The sequence below is a fragment of the Varroa destructor genome, unplaced genomic scaffold (assembly GCF_002443255.2).
Source record: "Varroa destructor unplaced genomic scaffold, Vdes_3.0 BEIS01000002.1, whole genome shotgun sequence".
In the NCBI taxonomy this organism is placed as follows: domain Eukaryota; kingdom Metazoa; phylum Arthropoda; class Arachnida; order Mesostigmata; family Varroidae; genus Varroa; species Varroa destructor.
This window is the reverse complement of record NW_019211455.1, coordinates 42,224,957-42,240,746: the sequence shown is the minus strand read 5'-3', so window position 1 is coordinate 42,240,746 and position 15,790 is coordinate 42,224,957. Positions and strand designations below refer to the sequence as shown.

General features: G+C 45.7%; 1 protein-coding gene across 4 annotated transcripts in view; it reads left to right on the top strand.

The window, feature by feature from the left end:
• The window catches only part of LOC111244629 (uncharacterized), a 109,451-nt gene that overhangs the window by 16,072 nt on the left and 77,589 nt on the right, over nt 1–15,790 (top strand). The window contains exon 1 of one of the 4 annotated variants that reach the window (XM_086980779.1): nt 12,062–12,220. The exons of the other annotated variants lie outside the window; for them this stretch is intronic. The gene's annotated coding sequence lies outside the window, so the exon portion shown is untranslated. Of the gene's footprint in view, nt 1–12,061; nt 12,221–15,790 lie in introns of those variants that run through there. 4 annotated transcript variants of the gene reach the window in all.

Sequence of the window (15,790 nt, the reverse complement as noted above, 5' to 3'; positions counted from 1 at the left end):
AAACACCATAAATAGTGACTATGTACATAGTGGCATCGTAAGCATCTGCTGACGCGTCTACACATATATTGCGGTAGCAGCAGTACAAACATGAATAAAGCAAGGCTAAAGACAACAAAAATGATCCCTTTTTGTGTGGCCTCACGCTAGCGCATCATATATATCTAATGCTATATGCATGTATGTACTATACAGACTTCGAATGTGAAGGCATTTCTCTTATGCCAGCTTTTCTCCTCGTTGGTTCTCTCTTTTCTAAGATGTTTATAACTAAAAAAACATGAATGGTTCCTTCTGTCGTTGTTGTTTTTCCTATTGGCTTGTCAAGTTAACCGACCGCGGCTGTCGAAACGCAATCCAGGAGCATATAATGTTGTAATAAGAATTCTAATAGGGACCAGTAAGGTGGGTTGTTTGATATTGGGTTGCCTTGTTTTTCAGTGATGCGCCACGTTATTAGTGACAGACGAAAGGACGGAGGCCATACTGTTTATTGTCTCTTACACCGGAAATAGCGTGTAATGTATACGCTAAACGGCTCAGTCAGAAGATAAGTTGAACTGCGGTGTATGTCATTGAGACGTGAGAGTAAGCGACCCCCGAAGAGGAAAGTGCTTGCCAAGAGAAAAAAGTTCCCAAAGCCGCTTCCTTGGTTCCTATGTTTTCCGCGGTACGCCACCGCCGTAGCAGCGCTAGATGCAATACTCGCATTGTTTAATACAGGAGAAAAGTAGGAGAGGATCTGGCCGTAAGTCGCTTCTTTTCTGTGGCGTTCTGTCTTCATGGATTTTTTTACGTTCCCTTCTGCCGTTTTTACTCGTTGACGATACGCGCACGTTGACATTAGTGAAAAGCTACTATCGAATCTCCTACGGATGACAGAAGCTCGATGATGGGGGGCTGACATTGGTCTAAGTCATTTAGGCTTTTTTCACTGTCCGTGAGGTCAATAGAATACTGGACCCACAGCCTCTCACCATCGTACTGTTCACATCGTACGTTTACTCTGGGTCGGGCCACTCGTTTTTTTACCAGCTTTGTTCTGCCCGTCCATGATGATAGACCTGTCGCAGCAGCTGTTACAACAGGCTTTTCTCTGTCACACTACCGACAATAAAGATAGCTCCTATCGATTGGGAAAGTCTTCTCAGGAGACGGACCCAGAACAGAATAGGGCAGAGCCTGGAAGCAGCGAGAAAGCGCCAGATTCGCCTGGATTATCTTACATTGCGGCCATTGTATGAGTGTCCAAAGTACGTGAATACGGCCTTCTGAGCCGTAATAGGATTTACGGCGGCCAACTCAAATGTTTGTGCTCGTAGCAAGTATTAAAAGTAGTTTTGTAGAAGAAAATTGAACGTGCTGCAATATTTTTGTGGGCTCTTATTAGAGCTAGAAATCAAAAACTAAAATAAAATAGGCGACTGATTCCAGCTCTGGGTTTTGGCAGAACCTATTTAGAGTGGTAAGATGAAAATCTACCGCGTTACCACGCATGAGAAGGATACTCGCTAAGTGCAATGCCGTATTAACTGAAGAAAAACCCTAAACCTACATCTTTATACTGATAATCTATCATTGTTTGTCGCCCGACACTTACAAGAGACAAATTAGTACAACACGATAACAGTGATATGTATATCTACTTTAAAAGGTGTAATCTACGTGACGTATCTGCCTACGGTTACGAGGTGATCGACGAACTGGCTTCGCGGTCTGTTGTGTAGAGAAACGATAGTCTGATATCAGCGTTTTATATACGATCTGCATAAATCTTACACCAGCGTAAAATATAGATTATAGAACTAAGAACTATTTTTTGAGAAAATAGAACCGGAAAGTATGTAAAAAAAAAACAACGTATTCAGCTGTACTATGGTACTCAGTTTTTGTTTCTAATGTTCATCCAATTTACGGTGAGCGTCTCTTTGATGATTTCAATTATAATAAAAATTTGAGCGACGTTTTGCTGGTAGACCTCGGCAATGTTCGCTGGTTCGAGTTACTGCTTGAGAGAAAAAAGGAGAGGAAAAAATAGGGCCTAAACGTGCCCTTCTCTGTGCAAAAAAACCGAAAACAAACAATAGATAGATCTTTCTCGCCTTATGAAAGAGAGAATAACTAAGATTATGGGCCGAGTCGACGTTCTCATATGTTAAAGTATTGAAATGACTGTTACTGTTACACATTTTTAAGGCCATTCAATGTAGCATCAAGGTACAATATCGGATGCTGCTTGTTTGAGGCAGGCCATCGGTGGTTATGAAAGTTATTGCTTTGACTAAGCCAGAAGGGAGAAGAGGCACAATGGGAGTTCGTATACCAAGATTTCTCTAGGACACAAATATTGGACTTCATCGTGTTCGTCCCTTCCGAATTTCCTTAAGCGGACCGTTCTGTCTAACAGTTTGAATTTCAGCCGAAGCCAAGTTCCCTTTCATTGACAACAAGGCTGTTTCTGTTGCTTCTGTCCGGAGATAACAGAAAGCTGATAGAGGTGAGACTTGAACGACAACAATGATGGAATTGAGTAAAACATTACGCTTTGCTTTTCCTACTCCGAAGCAGTCAAAGCGCTTGTTTGTTGCCTTTGGGGGGTGAGCGGCGAGTGGAGCAGATCCGAGCAGCCGGCAATAGCAGCAGAAACGTGGTTCCGCATCTACCAGCGCGTCAAAACTAACACTGCTGAAAGAAGCTACTAGGCCTAGACAAATGACTCGGAGAAACGGGGGAAGGTGAAGGCCCCAGGAACTGCCAGTTGTGATAGCCGCAATATATTACGCAAAGCTGCTAACTATTTTGATATGAAGCTGGGATTATATAAGCACCAATAACCAACGACTGGTGAATATTCTTATCGCCTACCAGGCCGTTGGCTTTTTTAATTACCACTACTGCCTTTTTTTTCTGCAGTCTTATCCCTTGAGCCTGAACAAGCCTTCGGAATCATCTATTTTTAGGTATAACATTACATTTTTGCTCCATTTGAAATTTAACCGGAATCGATGTTGTCTTATGTGGGGTTCCTTCAACACATCTATGAAACGGTAAGGCAAACAAACAAGCAGTTATTACCCTAAATAACAATAATAATAGTAGTACCTCATTTTTCCATCAGCTTTTGTTATTCTTACTTGGTAATATTTTTTGGCAATGCTGGAAAGTGAACCAGCGTAGCAATGCAGTTATTAGCCATCCAGACCATTCTGCACCCGGTTGGACCCATTGGGATTTCGGTAAGATGAACCGTTTGGGAGCTGCAATAATCAACTCGATTGTCGTCGTTTATTGCTGGATCTTTGTTGTGCTGGCAACTGCTGCTGACGCAGATGCCGCTCCTCCTGTGGAAGGTTTTCTCTCGCAATTTCCTACCGCTCTCCTGGTTGTTTCCTTGGACACACTTTATGGATCCAACAGTCTATTGGCTTCAAGATCGCAATGGCGTAATGGCTCAACCGAGTCGCGAAGGTGTCCGCCAACTTCGATACATACGCGCATCCAGGTACAAAAGAGAGAGCTTGCTGCCGCCACGTCCCGCAGTTAATGCCACTAAAACAGAACGAAAAATCTGTCCAATTGAACGAATCAACGAGTCAATAGGTAATGATGAAAGCAGACGAAATTTTGTAGTCGGTACTGCTTCGGTGATTCGGTCTGTTCCGATTAACCGCACTCTGCTTAACAGGCTGGCTTCTGGTTATTGACTATCGGCAGCACGAGACACAAAAGCAAGCTGAGTTGCTAACAAACTGACTAAATGCAACGAACCGTACCTACAAACTAAGCTATCTTCGACTTCAGTTATGTAGGATGCTATCCAGCGAAAACCGGGATGTTTTCGGGGACAGGAGTCCATTCAAAGGAGGCTGCTGATGGATGAGGGTGGCACAACGCGTCATCGTAGAATGACTGACCAACCATGAATTGATATTTCAACGTGGCTTTGGCCTACCTATACCTTAACCCGTATACTCTCGGCACGAGCTGCTGCGCCGACAACTCGTGGTTTTGTGCACTGAAGCCGCTAGACGCAGAATACAAAACGAGTAGACATATCAATATTCTCTTTCCAGCCGCGGTATTTGAAAATATTCAAGGCGGGCTCACTCTAAAACTCATCTAAATTCAGTGGGCCTCGTCGTTCAGATGTGCGGAGCCATCCCGGGCGACGAAGACGGCCGGCTTATTCATTGTGACGAACAAGCACATAGATAAAAAAGAAAGCGCGCATGTGTGAACTCGAAACTTCTACTAAAAATATTTCCGCTCTGCCCTGTTTCGTAATTTTTATGGCTTTTCTCAACTTGGCCTGGTTAACGTAGCGGTTGGTTTGAGGTGTTGAGGACCAAGAAGAGTTTAATTCGACATTGGCTTCAAACAAATCAACCATTCTCCCAGCTGAGAGCGGGAACGCGTCGTTATGTTTTTTCTTCTCGACAACAGGACAACTTCTAAAAGATTGCTATACCAAGACGGAGTCAGCAGTTGTATGGCAGGGTTCTCGTGCCATGTATCCGTGTTCTGGTACAAAGATATTCTGCAAATCGTTTGTTTGTCGTTCATCTTGGCCTAAGAGCGACAAGGGTCAGAGTAGACCAAAGTTTCCCAACTCGCCAGGCCCAGCTAAGGAGCTAAGCCAGGATACGCAGCTTTGGCTCCTAGCTGTAGCTCCATTTATACGCTAGCAAGTCTAGCCCTCAGAAGCTCCAATTAGACTGGCGCCAATATGTCGCTGCGGCTTAGGCGGTTCTTACTCGAGAGTAAATCTTTGGGTGTTTGGCGGGGTGACGACTCAGAAGCGTGTCAGTCTGTTGCTGCGTCGCCTCAGCAGATTTTAGCCAGGGGACTTCAGGGAGTGAGTATGAGACGATATCGAAAATAAAAAGCATGCGGGCGGTGGCAACTGGGTCGGCAGAGGCAGGTGGGGAGCAGGAAAGTAGACTGACGGCATCAGCACCAGGCTCTCGGAGACAATCGTGAAAAGAAAGAAACGAGGCCCTCCGAGGGTGAAATATCTTTTGACGACGCATCGATCATTTCCCTTACCTACATTTAGCAACAAGGAAGATCCCATAAACAGACATATATCGTCCACACACATTTACGTAGCGACTTTTGCCTGGCTCTCCGATCAGGTCAACGACGACGGTAAATACTATTGGACGACTCCGCTTATTAATCACACAGCTCCCGATACACGACTTAGTTCTAACAGCAACTGCTAATAAGTGGAGCACAGTTTCAACCAATTATTAGCGTTATACAATGTCATGGCATTCCTGTTCGCCGATTGGTCACCGAGACAGATGACAAGCTCAGACGAGCCCGACCGAATGTGGTCCAAAAAGAGACCAGCCATGGTATTGATAATGCTAAAGGCGCTGGCACTGTTTGCTTATAGCAGCTGCAGTAGCGACAGGACGGTCTCTTGCCTGTCGCTTCAGCTGTTGTTACTGCAATATCCAGAACGGGATCCGGAAAAGTCTTCTAAGAAGTAGAATGTGAAAAAGAATAAGCAAGCACTATAGGAAATCACCAAATTTTTTATTTGGCTTGCTTCAATGGATCAGCTTCTGGCAACAGGCTACTACTGCTCACTCACATTAGCGGTCCTCTTCTTGTCGTACGTGTTCGACTCTAGACAGAAGTCCCCAACGATGTCAGTGTGGCTTCCTGCTGAGCTAAGTTGTATCCAGTCCTTTGGTCTTTCATTACATTTTCCTTCGGCTTCTTTATCGCCTGTCGGGGTGCATTCCTTCCCCGTTTCCTCCGCACTCCCAAACTCATCTAACTTATTTATATATGCGGAGAACAGTAGCATATATTATAAGGGTGTGAGGCGACAGCCAAGGCGTCTCCCTGGTTGACTCACTTGTACAGAAAGAACAAAAGCGAGAAGACTGGAAGAAGAGAGGCAAGAGGAAGTTGAAAATAGATCTCTGTTAGTGTCTGAGGACCGGACTGATATAGAAATGCAAGGGGACGCTGCTAACGGCATCAGCTATCGAGTTGAAACCGATGGCGGTTCATGCAGTAGAAGACGCAGTCAGTTATGGAATCCAGTGGGAGTAGCAATACTTTTCCGAGGCATTCGAGGTTCAGGGGTTGTTGCATCGCAAATGATAGCCTCCACCATCCATACGAGGGGTGGGGTTTTGGGTCTTGATCGGTGAACGACCGTACGTAGAAGAACATGAAGCGCACTGGATCTTGGCGACATCTATCGATCTCGCTTCTTGCACGCACTCTCATACCGGCCGATCACCATTCATCTTGTAAGGATAACGGTGTGGCCCGCAAATAGCCAGTGAAGTCGCTTATTGGAGCTGAGGGTGCGGTCAGAAAGGACCAGTGACTAGGGTAACGACCAAATAGCAGCTAGGCAAAAAACAGGGACTCGCCTCGATGGCAACGGTTGATCGGTGGATGCTGCTGGACGGATAGCCAACTCCGATAAGAAGACTGAAGCGTGCCATTGCGCGTCACCCGTCCACCAGCGCGCCCTCGCTAAGATTCGCAGGGCAAAGAAACCATCTATGTCCGGTCGCGTAGACGACTGAGGCTATTGTCCATAGCAGCAATGGGAACGCAATAAAGAGCGGGAAGTTTTGGCGTGAAGCCAAGAAGCACTGCTAGTTCCTATCTCTTGTCTAACTTGGCCTGCTTGCACTGTAGCTTCATCGGTCGACACTGCTCCGTAGCTCTGCTAAGGGCTATAAATCGACTGGTGCATCGAGCACACCGCTGGTTGCCCGTCTGGCGACTAAGTGATGCGTCCTTCGATTAATATCTACGCCGTTACTGACAGAGGGGAAAAGGCAGCTGAGTAATATGTAGGACAGCCGGACGCATGGTAGCTGAGCTGGCTGTAGCGGACAGTTCACAGCAACGTACTAAAACCTCTGACATGGGGCATAGGATATGAAGGGTAACAACCCCGCATAGAAAATTGTACAGCTGTCTGCCTGAGGGCGACTTTCCTGAGCACTATTGTAAGTTTCCACGGTTCCATGACGAGTTCCAGTAGACCCGGGTCTAATCTACCTCCGGTCGTAGAAACGATAAAGCATGCATAATAAGGACAAAATGCACTTCCATTACCACTGTCGACGGCCAAGAACATGATAGAGAAAGCGGACAGAAGAATGAGAAAAGGGCGAATTCTGCCCATCACCGGCCTTATACTTTCCTTTATTTCTCTTAGGCTATTTCTAACATGAGCCATATGTAAAATATAATTGTGTTCTAAGTAAATTGTTATCACTTGATAGTGAAAGCAATCGTGGTAGAAACACTGAACGGAGCTTCTCTTTTTTCACTCTGCAGTAACAGTAGTAGCGGTAGTAGTAGTGAATTCATTCCTCTGCTAGTTGACTTCCACAGCCGGCTGTTTCAGGGTACTGTTTCCTCCGAGTTGGATGGTGAAGCCACACTGTCTTTACACGGTAAGCCAACGACAGCCACAGCATCGACGTTATCCGACACGCTGGTCCTTTCTCTAGGCCTGCCAGAGAAAAACTATCTGCTAAAAGTCACCCAGTTGCTGAAACAACCGGTGCCCCGACCAATCTCCAACGGAAACGTTCACTTTGCACTATCCTCGTTGGCGATCTAGCTGGTATAGGATTTCTGCCGGCTGACTGCCTCACTTCAAAACGTCGCCACGTTCGCTTAGCTGTTAGTTACTCAGCTAACTTGTGACGGATTCTCGCTATACGCCGACAACCACAACCATGACGAGAGCGACTGAATGATTAGAGCAGGGAATTACTGGAGTAAGGCCAATCTCGCTTTCGACGTCGACAGCAGCAGTGAAGCAAAGTACACTTGCTATGCTTTGCGGACCAGTCAGTAAGGTCGGTCAGCGAAATCCAGGCTCTCCGTTGAGTAATATATGCTTTAGTAGTCAAGGCGGGCCTTCGGGAGAGAGGAGGAAAAGAAAAGTTGGAACGCGACAGCAGCAGGGTCTAGTGCCTCCGTCGGCCTTCCTACGGCTCAAAGCAGTCACTGGCTGCAGAATATGTGTTGTTACTTTTACAGGACAAAAATAAAAGACGTGTGAGAAGGTGGAAGAGGTAGATCAAGGAGAGGAATGCTCGAATAATACGACCTCGGAGTGATGGCAGCGTGGCAACGTACATTTAAGGTGGACTCACGTCTGTATCGTTCTGTTTTCCGATTCGGCCGGACGGAATAGTGCCTGAGCTCCAAAACACTGAAGTGTTATAGTGTTTTCTAGTTTCTTCGCGTCTATGAATGAGAGGCTCCGTTCTCTGTCTCTCTCATTTTTTCCAGAACACATCTAGTAGCCATAAAATAACGTCAGCGTTTCAGGTGTGAGGTAAGTAATGCATTTGAAGGCAGGTGATCGGCAGGAGCGAAACTAAAGGATGCAGCAGCAGTGGAGCTGAGAGCCAGGAGTGGAGCAAAGTCCTTAACGAAAAGCAAAAAAGCTGCTACTACGCTAAGGTCGCAAGAGCAGACAAGGTCCGGTTTAGAGAAACAATATTCTTATTTACGTCTGAAAGGACCGCTATTGACGTTACAGCAGTGACGAAAAAAAAAGGAACCTTTATAACGGCAGGCCTGTATCTCGCTGGAGAACATTTACTAGTCAGTTTTGTTGTTTGCTATTGTGAATAGAGAACCCTAAGTGAGTGCTTTTCTTTCTACTGTCTTGACTTTTCGCCTCGTCACACTCGTACGCTACAATGCTGGCGAGCTTGCTTGGCGCCAGCCGATTTCCCTCGTAATATTCCTTTATGTATTTGCCGTTGCTTTACTATCAGGTCCAGTTATCTCACCATTATAGACGAAAAGAAGGTCGTAGGGAGACTACTCGCTTTGCATGAATTCACAGCGTCGCGATCACTACGGTGTACAGTACCAATGTAGTACCATAGCCGAATTAGAAGAGGGCTCCGAGGCCCACGACCTGCCAGGATCTCGGACCTGCTGGGACCTGAAATCAGGCAGCTGTACTGTCATGAATTGTTACGCGCTCATTCGAAATAGCTGATCGCACTCTTTTTTCAAGCACCCTACTATCGAACCATCTTCCCTGAATTCGCTTCCCCCGTACTCTGTTACTCTCAGCTACCCAATGTTATAAAAAGCGCTCATTTTAAGCAACGACCATGAGATGACGTAGCAGCAGGAGCCTTCGAGCTCGTCGTTGTCATTGCGTCCCTCTGCTTCTACATTCCCACCAGTGCTGATTGTGTCGCTGCACTGAGCTGCCATGGCGATCCGAGAACTGAAGACGCGTACACGTAATGGCTGCATGAGCCCATTACAGCCATAGCAGCGTCGTAGGGGAAACCGGTACAAGCGGACGGAACATCTGATCGGAAGTTGGAACTGGGGAGCTCCTGGTACTTTTAAGGTACGAGAGTTGATAGAACACTTTTGCTTGTCCGTGACCCGCTCGTTTATTCGATATAGTAAGAAGAGCGGGGCCATCGTAGCGTTTGATTTCTTTGCTGCTACTCCAGCTGCCGCTACCTTCGCCGGTATTGCTGATACGGCTGTTGATTTGTCCTATCAGACCCGTTGTTTCCGTTCTATACAGGGCACATTCCGCTTTGCCTTCAACGCCTCCCTTTCCAATCGCTACAGCTCTATGACCTACCTCTTGTTCGAGAGACGTCGACCGGATTCGATTCGATGCCCCACATTGCGATGACGCTGCACTCCGCCCGTTGTTGCCCTCGGGGGTAGTACGTCGACACAGAAAACTACCCTCTCTACGAGTTGTTATTACTTATTGAGGTGACGAGGCCAGGGGGGGGGGGGGGCAAAAGGATCGACGGGTTACTACAAAGAGGTAGGTCCAGTGGAACGGGTCCGACAAAGAGGAGTATGACGCTGACTAACCCGCGTCCAACAAGCAGGTGATATCTGCGTTAAATAGGCTAGCAGGTCGCGAGTTGGCATCCTGATAACACAGCGGCGGGAGAGGGCGCTTGCCTACCTTATGCCGGAACTATAATGCTGGATGTTTTCACATACGAGTAGATGAAAAAAAAAAAGCCGTAGAGTTCTATAGCTGCCTACAACATTAGCCTAGCAACAATCTAGCTGGCTCATGGACGTTTTCTGGCTTAGGTTTTTCAACCCGGACGACTCGTTTATTTGGGCCGAACAGCCGAGCAATCGCTTGCTATGAAATCTTGGGGTCGGTTGAATTGACCTCTGTGGGCCGGGTTATTAGATTGTTTCACTCGAGCCCAATCACGCTATTTTCTTTAGTACGCAATAGGTATAATGCGCCAACGGAGGTTTAGCACCATTCAAAAGATGGCCAGCACGTACATGAAACATAACGCTTACGCAGATCGTACGGATTGTATGTACTAGATAAACCGAAGAAGCATATACGTAAAGTATTGTAGGTGATCGTGAAGATTATTTATCTTCATATATATATATATGTACATATACTAGTATGTACACAAGCTGTGCAGTATCTGTAAGCCCGCAGTTATCAAGAAAATGTATACAAGATCCTTTTCACTACCATTACTAATGTGAAAATAAATGTAGGCAAAATTCTCGCTCGTGACGAATTTTAAGCTGAAGAAAAAAAGTGACATATTAATTATGTGCCATCATATGCACTTACCAAGCTACGACAAATGCATGACCAATAAGTCTATTGTTCATGCTTACCCTGAATGGATCGTAGATAATTTCCAGCTACAGATTTAATTTTGGTATTATGCTATATCTATTTTTAATGATTGAAGTATTACTATACGACGGAAATTATTTCTCTTCAAAGAGATGTTTTGCTTGCTCGACCGTGGCTAAAATGTACGGCAGGACGGACATGTTTAAATCAGGGGGCGGTTTCCATACCAAACTGCATATACATAATAGACGGATAACTTGCTTGGTTAACTAACGTTTGCATAGTCAATACAGTATATCAAAGGACCGACGGTAAGTCCTATATTCAACACTTCAGTAAGTCCAAGTTTTTTTTCTCACTGTCCGGTTTTTTCTTTCGTAAATCCTAAGGATCACCTCTTTTTGTGAATTAGATTCTGATTTAAGTAGCTGTATGTTAGTAGAAGTCTGGTTGAGGTGGCTTTTGCTACGCTTATCTGAGAACTCTCTAGCAACCTACAAAACACCTAAGGTCCCTAAGCCTACTAGGCGATTGAAACCTAAGGACATTTCAGTAGTAGTCCAGATTCGAGACCGAATACAAACACACTTGTTCCGTAGTGCTGAAAAGGGCCCGCGGTTGTTCGAAGCCGTCCTCAATTAAGGCAAACGATTTGCACGTAGACCTTCAGAGACACGATTGGCTTCGACTTTTCCTGTTTGAGGCATTTTTCTTTTCGAGGCCACTCGACAAAGTAAAACTGTCACCAAGTGAAGTCGACCTCTGTCCGATAAAACAAGGTCCGTCTACATCGACTTTTTCTTTATTATCGTATGATCAGTTCTATCTTCTACCGTTGCGCACTGTTACCGTGTCTCCTTGCGAAGCCTACAGGTGCTTACCTCTTACAAACTAGAAAAGGGTTAAGGAAGACCTATTGAAGCATACTATTCTGCCCCTTATCGTACTTTTGATAGATTGCGTTTACATCGATTTGCTGACCTGTTCGTATCCATTGATCTCATCGTGCGTAAACAAAAGTCTAATAGACAGGCGTGGACTATCATTCGTTGTCATCTTTAATCGATCTTTTTACCAGCACGTCTTCCTTAAACACAACTAGGTAGTTGGATTCTTGCTTGATGGTGCTTAGTTCTAAATAATTTTTGTGCTTTACTCTTAGCACGGTTGTTTTCATAGAATTAGCCAGCTATATTGGATACAATCTAAAAGTGCTGACCAACTTAAGAGGGTATTCTAGTGTGATGAACAAAAGGCATACGTATTTTTAAATGGTAAACGTTTTTTCTGCTTTTTCCTCTTCCGGCGGCCTTTCTGTTCTGTCTTCCAGAAAAAACCTTTTTCGAATCGAACTTACGCTTTCGTTCATGGTGCTTCTGGATCCGCTTTACAACTGTCGAATATGAGCATTGAATTAACCTCAACGCCTGTAGCCGCTTTGTTGCCTAAGATCTCCTAGACATATCTTGTACGCATTACGTTTGCTGCGTCACTACGCAGGCCATCTATTTCTGTTCGCTACCAGCGCGTCCGGTCTTGACGTCGGTGTCATTCGAATTTCAAGTAAACCGCCTACCACAAACCAAGGTAAATAGTATGTATACTCATGTAGGCAGCTAGGAGAAAATCTAATACGGTAAGTCGAGCTTTTGAAGAAATACTTTGGGGGCCCGTGTGTCGCAAGCTCACAGGGGCAACTCAAGTACAACTAGCGGAAAAGTAAACGACGGAATAGGGTACAAGTACGGCAGACAAAAGGGACGAAGGAGTTGGACAAAACAAAAAAATTGTGATGTGCGGACGCGACGGTCGTGTAAGACCAGTAGCTATGTTCGCCCCCATCGACAAACCGGTTCGGTTTTTTGCTCGCCTTCGGCTTCCAATCGGTTTACTGAATCCCTAACGGACTCTCGATCAGCGGTAACGACATATAGCTGCTCCGCCTTTGCGCCTGCTTCACTCTTCTTCGTTAATGTCACGAAAACGTGGTAGTCACTTTGAGAGCTTTGTTACATGTTGCTTGTGTTCGTATTGTCGACCCGAGATGGCCAGCGAGATAAGTGGCTTGGACCGTAAGCTGCGTAGTGGACTTAGCTTGTACCACATATCAGTTCTGTCTTCAATTATTGGCCAGAGACGGGGCAACCGACTCTTCCTGGATTAGTTTCCAATCTGTCACGGACTTCATAAACCATTTAGAATAGCGCCGCTACCAAACTCTTCTAGTCTTCAATTGAAGATTAGCTGGATCTTCGCCCTGTATGCTGATCTAGCCGCGTTTCTTATTGGGGACCTGCGTGTCTAATGCATCGCAGGGTGTGTACATGTGTGTGCCCAGCTACGCCGTAGACCACCTCCTAGATGACCTCTGTAATATCTTACGGTTCAGATCCGGCCTGATTCAATATATAGCAAGTAAAGGCTAGGAATCAGCAGCGGGTTAGAGCAACGACAATAACAACAAAAACAACGATGACGCAGCAGTGAATAGTAACAGTCTGCTAATTACATTTACGTCTGCTTTGTGAGTGGGTGTAGGCTCCGTTTACAAATCAAGTCAAAAGCCCTTATAATAGTGGAGCAATGCAGGGAGCTGGTCAGGAAAAGGGAACAGGACCGTTCTTAACGGCAGTCAGCAGGCCAGAGAGCTTGATGCCAGCGGCCATCAGTCGGTAGAAGATTAGGGTTAGGGAGAATTAGATTATGTGAAAAGCGGTAGCAACAGCACATCTCTGACCATTACCAGAAGGACAGACAAGCCTGGGGGAACGTTGAGGCAGAGACAATAGAATGGAAAGGAAAATAACGAAGGGAGACCAAGCATCCTATTCACTTCACTTCGTACATGCGACCGCTCGACAGCAGGGCAGATACTCACTACCCCCTGACAATGCTTTGCCCCTTAAACTACTCTATGCCGCAAAATCCCTAGTCCCCCGAGGGCTTACTTGGAGAATAAGTTACAGTTAACACTTTGACTACAGCAGGCTTCGCACAGGGAGCATAGGGACTTCCTGTCCAGTTTTCGACTGCTGTTCAATAGTTGACCACTGTCAATGAACGAAGCTTGTCAATAGTTGCGGTGATGGTAGCAATGGCGGTATTGTGGGTTGTGAAAGATAAACGGAACATTTGTTAGAACGATTCGACGAATCTCTGCGATGTTGTAGTAGCAATGTGTTTGCTTGATAAGCTTAGAAAAACGAGTTTACTTCAAAACCATGTATAGACACACATAGTTTCGTGCCTGGGGGCTCAGCCGCCTAGAGCAATGCCTAATACCAATGCCGGACATAAAAACTTAACACATTTGCTTGGAACGATTGAACGAACTCGGGTGAACTTGGGTCGCCTGAACAGGAGTAATATATTCATATCAAGGACCATAAAGGGTTTACAATGGTATCCGCTTCCCTGCAGCGTCTTAACGCGTTTATCTCGTTATGGCCGTTGGAGGATGTTGCTGGGACAAGCGCCGCATTTCGATTAGATGGTTATTAAATTGTTACGCCAGTGAAGGAAATATTCCACGAGCAGCAGCAGCGGGAGTACTTGCTGCTAGAGAAACAATCATATAACTGGCAAAACTATGACCTTACGTGAATTTCATGGTGATTGGAGTAAAATAATGCTAAATTTGATGGCGGCTTAATTGATGGCGCTAAAGCACTAACCACATCTGATACTGAACGATTTGTGATGGGGCACCGGTGCCTCACAGGAACAGGCCGTAAGGCCACAGTGTGAAGTGCGCCTGTAAAACCATCAGAGGTCCACAACGAGTAAACAGCTTTATCATATTATCGATCGAAGGGGCTTGCTTGGGAGATGTTTTCTGAAATTTGTGGGGTTTTATACTACAATCACTACTGCTGATCATAATGCTACGGAAACCATAGCTAGTGCAATGGACAGCCAGGCTTTCCGTCTATTAAAGAAGCAGTCTAGGACGCGCCCGCACAACGTCGCCCGGCGTTCAGAGGTGCCTAGCTGCCGCTTCTTTCAGCAATGGAAGCAGTAACAGTGGCAGCTATAACCGTCGAATGCTTTGCGAATGAGCTTCTTGGCGGCGCGTGTTGGCCTATCATTGCGTTTCATAAACCATGGACTTTTTTCAGGCCAGACGATTTATAAAACTGGCTCTATGAAGCCCTTCAATATGCAGGTATTGCATGTATTGTAGATTATATATTAGACATCAGTATAATATATAGGTTGGACATGAACAAAGAGTAAGTTCCCTTTGCGTGTATTCGTGCTGCTCGTAAGCATTTGTTCAACTTTACGACATCGTGCGTGAGCGGGTCGGGGAGGTTTGTTTGTGAGGCACTCCTCTGCAGTCTATAGAAACCAGGCTAAGCTGCCAAGTTGAGCAAGCAGACGAATTGGGCTGAACACATCCACAGATAGAATGATTCGTCAGTTCACAGTATCTTTAACAAAAACAAGAGTGTTTTTGCCGGAAAAACCCAGCTCGATTTCAAAACCAGTAAGGACCAGCCGCTGAGACCATGCACTCTTCCTAGGCAAAAGTAGCGATATTGTGCGACCATGCAGAAGGCATCAACTACGAATTGAAGCACAACTCAGTAAACGGTAAAAATCAACGTTGCGATACCGCTAGCGCAAATTTACGTAGATGTCAGGGTCTTTTTTTTTGCATAATTTGCGCTTATTCGATGCACTGGTGTCATCTCGTCTCACTGCTGGCTTCCTCTGTGACAGAGGGAGCTGACGTACGGGCCTTTGTATCAGGAAAATCTAACGATTTTAGCAATGGCTTTGTTCTCAGTAGGTTATCGGCGAATACAGACGGCACAGACTAAGTCAGACACCCGCAACGTCTCTAATAATGTTCTTTTTCACACATGAAAGGTGATTCACAGCCAGTGCTGCGTGAACTGACACTTGATCATACAGAACACTGTTACTGCCTTGGTTGGTATTAGCTGTAGTGCTGGCGACTGTGGAGGTCGATTGGAAAAGGAGGCGGGGGCTTGCTAAAAGCAAGGGCTTTTATTGTGAACAAGTCGACAGCAACGCCGATGGTAGCGTTAGTGCTAAGTCGAAGACCCTGTCTTGCTTACAACGGTCCGATTTCACTCCGTCCTGCACTTCGTCTTCTGCATGGCTCAGCCAAGTCTAATTTTGCGTCGT